Source organism: Apium graveolens, chromosome 1 (assembly GCF_009905375.1).
Source record: "Apium graveolens cultivar Ventura chromosome 1, ASM990537v1, whole genome shotgun sequence".
NCBI lineage: Eukaryota > Viridiplantae > Streptophyta > Magnoliopsida > Apiales > Apiaceae > Apium > Apium graveolens.
In genome coordinates this window covers 103,399,988-103,407,905 of record NC_133647.1, presented here as the reverse complement: position 1 = coordinate 103,407,905, position 7,918 = coordinate 103,399,988, and positions in this window count along the sequence as shown.

The window sequence follows — 7,918 nt, the reverse complement described above, 5'->3', positions numbered from 1 at the left end:
GAGATTTACATTCAACCCCCCTTCTGTAATTCTCATTGTTAGTCCACTAGGAATAACAATTGGTATCAGAGCAAGCTCTTAACATACAAAGAGTTTAAAGATCTATTCTGCTAACATCATGAGTGCACAGAAGAATCCTCATGCTAGGAAGGATATTGGTATAAAGATTCCAGTCCTGAAAAAAGATAACTATCATCACCGGAAAGTGAAGATGCATTTACATCTTCTTTCTCAAGATTAAAGCTACATCAACTGTATTGAAAATGGTCCTCACATCCCTCACAAAGTGGCCACAACTGCTACTGCAACAGTTGCTGTTGGACAGTCCATTCCCAAGCTAAAAGCAGAATGGACTATTGAAGACATGGAAGAAATCCGCAAGGACAAGAAAGCCATGAACATTTTGTTTAATGGCTTAGATCAAGATATTTTTGACAATGTCATCAATAGCCAAACTACAAAGGAAGTTTGGGATACTTTACAAATCATCTGTGAAGGTACTGAGCAGGTTAGAGAGAACAAGATGCAGCTTCTTATTCAACAGTATGAATATTTTTACTTTAAAGAAGGAGAATCATTAAATGATACCTTCAACATATTTCAGAAACTGTTAAATGGATTGAAGCTGTATGGTAGAGTGTACCAAGTCAAGGATTCCAACTTAAAATTTCTGAGGTCTCTACCAAACGAATGGAAGCCTATGACTGTCTCTCTAAGAAATTCTCAAGATTATAAGAACTTCACACTTGAAAGATTATATGGAATTTTGAAGACTTATGAACTTGAAATGGAGCAGGATGAGCTGCTGGAAAAGGGAAAGAGAAAAGGAGGAACAGTTGCACTTGTAGCTGACAGCGAGAAGATTGAAGCCAGGGATGAGGAGAAGACAATGCTAAGTCTCAAAATTGGCACAAGCAAATCAGAATCAAGCAAGGGTAAAGAGCAAGTAGCTGAGGATGAAGACAATTCCAGTCAGGATGACTCTGATGATGTTGATGAACATCTGGCTTTTCTGTCTAGGAGGTTTGCAAAGAAGAAGTTCAGGAAAAATACAAAATTCACTAAGCCAAACAAAAACATGGTGGACAAATCCAAGTTCAAATGTTATAACTGTGGCATTAGTGGACACTTTGCAAGTGAGTGTAGGAAGCCAACCTCTGATAAGAAGAAATTTGAGAAAGTTGATTACAAAAAGAAGTATTTTGATTTGCTCAAACAAAAGGAAAGAGCTTTTCTCACTCAAGATGATTGGGCAGCAGATGGAGTCAATGAAGATGATGATATGGAATATGTCAACCTAGCCCTGATGGCTAATTCTGATGAAAATGAAACTAGTTCATCAAGCAACCAGGGAAAAAGAAGGAATCTATGGTACTTGGACAGTGGCTGTTCAAGACACATGACAGGAGATTTCACCCTGCTCACAGAGTTTAAGGAGAGAGCTGGCCCTAGCATAACCTTTGGAGATGACAGCAAAGGATTCACTATGGGATATGGCTTGATTTCAAAAGAAAATGTCATCATTGATGAAGTTGCATTGGTTGATGGTCTCAAACACAACTTATTGAGCATCAGTCAACTATGTGACAGAGGGAATACTGTTTCCTTCAATTCTGAAGCCTGTATTGTCACAAGTAAGAAGGACAATAAAGTGGTTCTAACTGGAGTTAGAAAAGGGAATGTGTATTTAGCTGACTTCAACTCTACAGATGCAGAATCTATTACTTGTCTTTTCAGCAAAGCAAGTCCAGTTGAAAGTTGGTTATGGCACAAGAAGTTGTCCCACTTGAATTTCAAGACAATGAATGATCTAGTCAAAAAGGACTTAGTTAGAGGAATGCCTCTAGTAGAATTCACAAGGGATGGACTGTGTGATGCTTGTCAGAAAGGAAAGCAAAAGAAAGTATCATTCAGTAAGAAGCTTGAATCTGCAATTGATGAACCATTACAACTGCTACACATGGATCTTCTTGGACCAGTCAATGTATTGTCAATTTCAAGGAAAAGATATTGCCTATTTATTGTAGATGATTTCTCAAAGTTTTCATGGGTTTATTTTCTTGGATCAAAGGATGAAGCTAGTGAAATCATTATCAATCATATCAAGCAAGTCAACAATCATCCTGATTTCAAAGTAAGGAATATTAGGAGTGACAATGGAACTGAGTTTAAGAATTCAACCATGAAGTTGTTCTGTGAAGAAAATGGGATCATGCATGAGTTCTCAGCTCCAAGGACTCCACAACAAAATGGTGTGGTGGAAAGGAAGAACAGATCACTAATTGAAGCTGCAAGGACAATGCTTGAAGAGTCAAAACTCCCAACTTACTTTTGGGCTGAGGCTGTTAACTGTGCATGTTATACTCAGAATATTTCTCTAATCAATCAGGCAAAAGGCATGACGCCCTATCAATTATTCAAGAGAAGAAAACCAACTTTAAACTTTCTGCATGTCTTTGGTTGCAAATGCTACATCTTAAGGAATCAATCTGATCACAAAGGGAAGTTTGATGCAAAGGCTGATGAAGGAATATTTGTTGGTTATTCTACTGGAAAATCATATAGGGTCTACAATCTAAGAACCAACATTGTCATGGAATCTGTGCATGTTGTGTTTGATGACAAAAAGATTGATGGACTAACAGATGAGGGACATCATGAAGGACTCAAATTTGACAATATTGAGATATATTGTGATGATAGTGAAGATGAGAATGATGAAGAAGGCATCTCAAGAAGAATTCAAAATCTGCCTTTGGATAATGCACAGAATGCTGCATCTGTTGAAAGTCATAATTCAGCTTCCGTTGAAAGAAGCAATGCAGCATCCGTTGAAAGACAAAGTGCATCATCCGTTGAATTTCATAATGAAGCATCCGTTGATCACAGTCTTTCAACGGATAATCAATTCACTTCATCAGTTGATAGAGCTCCCAATTCCTTTCAAAGGATCAGCAACCCAGGGGGAGTTTCAACTAATTAACATTCTATCTCACATCATGACAATACTGAGGTAACCTCATCTAGAGCTAATCTACCACCTCAAAGGAAATGGACCAAGAATTATCCTTTTGAAATGATCATTGGTGATGCTACATCTAAAGTGCAAACTAGAAGGGCTACTCAAGATGAATGTCTATATAATAGCTTTCTATCACAGGAGGAACCTAAGAGAGTGGAAGAAGCTCTATTGGATCCAGATTGGATTTTAGCAATGCAAGGGGAGCTAAACCAATTTGAGAGGAACAAAGTATGGAAGCTGGTACCCAAGCCAAAGAACAAGAGTTCTATTGACATAAAATGGGTATTCAGAAACAGGATGGATGAAAATGGCATTGTCATAAGGAATAAAGCCAGATTGGTTGCTAAAGGCAATTCTCAACAAGAAGGAATAGACTTTGATGAAACATTTGCTCCAGTTGCCAGACTTGAAGCCATCAGAATCTTTCTAGCCTATGCAGCCCATGCCAATTTCAAAGTCTATCAAATGGATGTCAAGAGTGCATTTCTAAATGGGGAATTGGAGGAAGAAGTTTATGTAAGCCAACCTCCAGGATTTGAAGATCCAAACTTTCCAGACTATGTGTATTATCTGTTGAAAGCACTCTATGGACTAAAGCAAGCACCTAAAGCCTGGTATGAGACTTTGTCAAAATTTCTTCTAGATAATCACTTCACAAGAGGTACTGTTGACAAAACTCTTTTCTTTAGAAATGTTAATGGCTCTACAATACTTGTTCAAATTTATGTAGATGATATTATATTTGGATCTACAAATGATAAGCTTTGTAAAAAGTTTGCTAAGTTAATGCAAAGTAAATATGAAATGAGCATGATGGGAGAGCTAACTTATTTTCTTGGTTAACAAGTTAAACAAGTTAGTGGTGGAATTTTTATTAGTCAAACTAAATATATTTATGATCTTTTAAAGAAGTTTGACTTAATGGACTGTTCATCTGCAAAAACTCCCATGGCCACTGCCACCAAGCTTGAATTAAACAAGGTTGAAAAGTCTGTGGACAATTCAAGTTATAGAGGCATGGTTGGCTCACTTTTATATTTAACTGCTAGTAGACCTGATATAATGTTTTCTACATGTCTCTGTGCTAGATTTCAAGCTGACCCTAAAGAATCTCACTTAGTGGCTATTAAAAGAATCTTCAGATATCTCAAAGGGACTCCAAATCTAGGATTTTGGTACCCTAGAGAGTCTGGTTTTGATCTAATTGGCTACTCAGATGCAGATTATGCAGGCTGCAAAATAGACAGGAAAAGCACAACTGGCACCTGTCAATTTCTAGGGAACAAGCTTGTGTCATGGTTCAGCAAGAAGCAAAATTCTGTTTCTACATCAACAGCTGAAGCTGAGTACATTGCTGCTGGTAGTTGCTGTGCACATATACTATGGATGAGGAATCAACTATTTGACTATGGACTAACTGTTGACAAAATTCCTATATTCTGTGACAACACAAGTGCCATTGCCATTACTGAAAATCCAGTGCAGCACTCAAGAACCAAGCACATTGACATCAAGTACCACTTCATTAGGGAACATGTGATGAAAGGTACAGTGGAACTTCATTTTGTTCCAAGTGAAAAGCAGATTGCAGACAAATTCACCAATCCACTTGATGAATCAACATTCACAAGATTAGTAAGTGAGCTAGGTATGGTTAATTATTCATAAATTTATGTCCTCTTTATAATCTGCCTTGAAGCCTGAAATAAATTTGCTGCAAGAACAAAATTGGCTTTAAGTAAAAATTATTCTATCAATGGATATTCCCTATCCGTTGAAAGCCAAAATTGTTCTATCAACGGATGTTCATTATCCGTTAAAAGACAAATACATTTCTGGTAATTTTATCCCTCAACGGATAAAATAGTGTTGATCATCAACGGATAACTATTTACCTTATCCATTGAAGTGTCACATCAGTTACTTTAAGTGAGTCACAGCCGTTGATTCTTTTACTTAACCATTAATACAGATATACACTGTTGTATGTATTTGTATTAAAGGCAGTTTTCAGAATTTCTACAGTTTTCTTTACTCTTAAACGGCTGTAATTTATTTAAAAGTATCATTTAATCATTTTATTTACGTTTTAATTCAAGAAAGTATAAAAGCCCATTGAATTCTTATTTTCACTTTACGCTTTCTTGCAATTTCTATTCTCCCTCTCTCCCAAAACTCTCAAGTTTTTCTCTGCAACCTCTACTCACAACAATGGCACCAGTAGTCAAAATTATGTCTCAGTCTGGATTTGTTTAAGAAAAGAACAATTTCGTAGCCTTGGTTGAAAAGAATGAAGCCCATTATGATTATCACAAGATGATGGACTTCATCAAAAACTACAAACTAAGCTATGCAATGCTGGAAGCCCCAACCATTTACTGTAAGGTAATTGAGGAGATTTGGACAACTGCAGAGTTCAACTCCATAGATATGACTATTGCCTTTTCTCTCAAAGGTAAGGATTATTGCATTAACTGTGATGATATAAAGTCTTGCTTTAAGTTGCCTGAAAATAATGCCATGACACCACATACTGATAAAGATGTATCTGCTATGTTAGATTCCGTAGGCTATGCTTTTAATTCTACTAGTTTAGGTAGTATTAGAAGGAAGGGCCTTAGGAAAGAATGGAGTTTTCTTGGAGATGCCTTTATCAAGGTTTTCTCTGGGAAGATTAGCAATTTTGATGCCATAACTTCATCTATTGTTAATATGCTCTATATGCTAGTTTCTGATAGGTACTTTAATTTTAGCAACTATGTCATGCTAGAATTAGGTTCCAGGTTAGGTAACAAAGCTAATAGACCCCATAACATCTACTATGCTAGATTATTTATGTTATTGGCTAACCATGTTGCTGAAGGGTTGGTTATATCTAATGAGAGCAATAAACTCAAATGCTGGGCTCAAGAGAAAAGGTTCCTTACAGACCTTGTAAGAATCAACCTCAACAGCCAAGTGCCATTGGTATATTTGCCAATAATGAATGCACCACAGGTAAGTGAGGTAAACACTTCTATAACTCCTACTGCTTCCAACCCCATTGTTTCTTTGCCTTCTAGTGTGGCAATGGAATATGTGTCTTTGTCCCAACAGGTTCCTACCAAAGCCACCAAAACTAAAATTTTAAAGCACAATTCAAAGAAAACCACCTCTGTTGTTTTTCAAAAGACAACCGTTGTAACAACTACCATAAACCCTGAAGGGAGTGAACAAGGTGTGAGTGGTGAGGGGAGGGGTGAACATCAAAAAACCCCCCAGGATAAGGTGGGAGAGGTGAGTGGTACCCCAGCTAGCCAAGCCACAGTCTCTCAAAAGGCTGTGGTGGTTCAAAAGGAGTCAAACACATCCCTAGTTGCATCCTCCCAAAAGGATGCAGCTATTGAAAATAGTCCCCAACCAGGGACACAGAACAAAAGAGGGAGGGACACTGAAGCCACACATTCACCAATCAAAGTCTTTTTAAGGAAAAAGAAGGCTAAAACCCTAGTTTCCACACAGGAGGCACACACAGCACAGATACATCCACCTGTATCTTTGCCTTCTCAAATTCAGCTTGATGTGACTCCAGCAAATGTGGAGTCACAGCCCCATTCTCTCATAATAGAAACACATCAATCATCAAACTCTCCATCACCCTCTCTAGATGTGGATATGATATTCACATCAATTCCTAATTCTCCCTCCTTAAAACTCAGGGAGGAGCCCCACTCAAATCCTGATGATCATCATCTTTTAGATGATTTGTTGGATCATCAGCCAATTCTTTTAGATATAGTTGAAGAATCTGTGTCACCTCACTTAAAATCAATTCACACAGATTCAACAATTATGTCACTTTCAATATCTACATCTTTTCCTTCTTCAACGGATATCTCTCATCTGTTGATAAGTGGTTGTTCTTCGACGGATAAGCTTAACAGCATTTATCCGTTGATACCATCAGTTTCCACTTCAACGTATACTCCCTATCCGTTGATGGTCTCTACACACATAACAGAAACAATTCCAACTGTAGAAGACATGGATACTGTTCAATCACTTTTAGGTTTGAGGGAAGGGAGTGATAATTTGAGTGAGAGGCTGGGTTGCTCCCAAGCAAAAGGAGAGGTTGAGAGTCAACATATGCATGCTATTTCTTCCAGCATGGCAAAAGTAAGTGAGGGGAGTGCCACCTTAGAAGGTGAGGGTGAGGGTGTGAGGGTGTGTGTGAGCCAGGGGGAGCCCCTGATGCAAGAAAATAGAGAAAATGAGAGAAAGGCAGGTACAGAAGCTATAAGGGTGGGTCCAGCCATTGCTAGTGAGTCAATGATTGTGGATGATGCAGAAAAGGAAAGACAATTTCAGCAACATTACAAAGCTGTAATTGATAACATTTCCTTGGAAGCTGACACTTTTACTCACCCTGTTCCAGCCTATCAATTGTTGGCTGCTCAGGGCAATGTGGAGGCAGAGCAGACTTTGAACATTGTACACACTTCAGAATCTCTTCTAAGAGACAAAGATGCTGTTAATAGGCTGCCTTCTCAAGCTGGTGAGCCATCTGAAGAATTTGGAGTAAATTCTAATGATGATGACTCTAATTCTTTGGATGAGAGCATGAACTTAGGGGGAGCAACAGGCCCAAGTTCTGTTCCAAATCTACCTGACTGGGCATGGGCAAAGGAATCTACACCAGGATAGTTTGGTGTAGCTTTGGTCAAGCAAGTAATGACTATACAGAAGGCCCTTCAGGAGACTACAGATACTGGTACAAAGGCAATTCTTCAAGCTCATCTAGACTCTCTGCATCTCTTATAGTTGCAGCATATCAGACAGAATCTAAGTGTGGATGAACTCAAGCAGGATATTGCTGATCTGAAATCCTACAATGCTGAGAAGTTGGATTCAGTCATT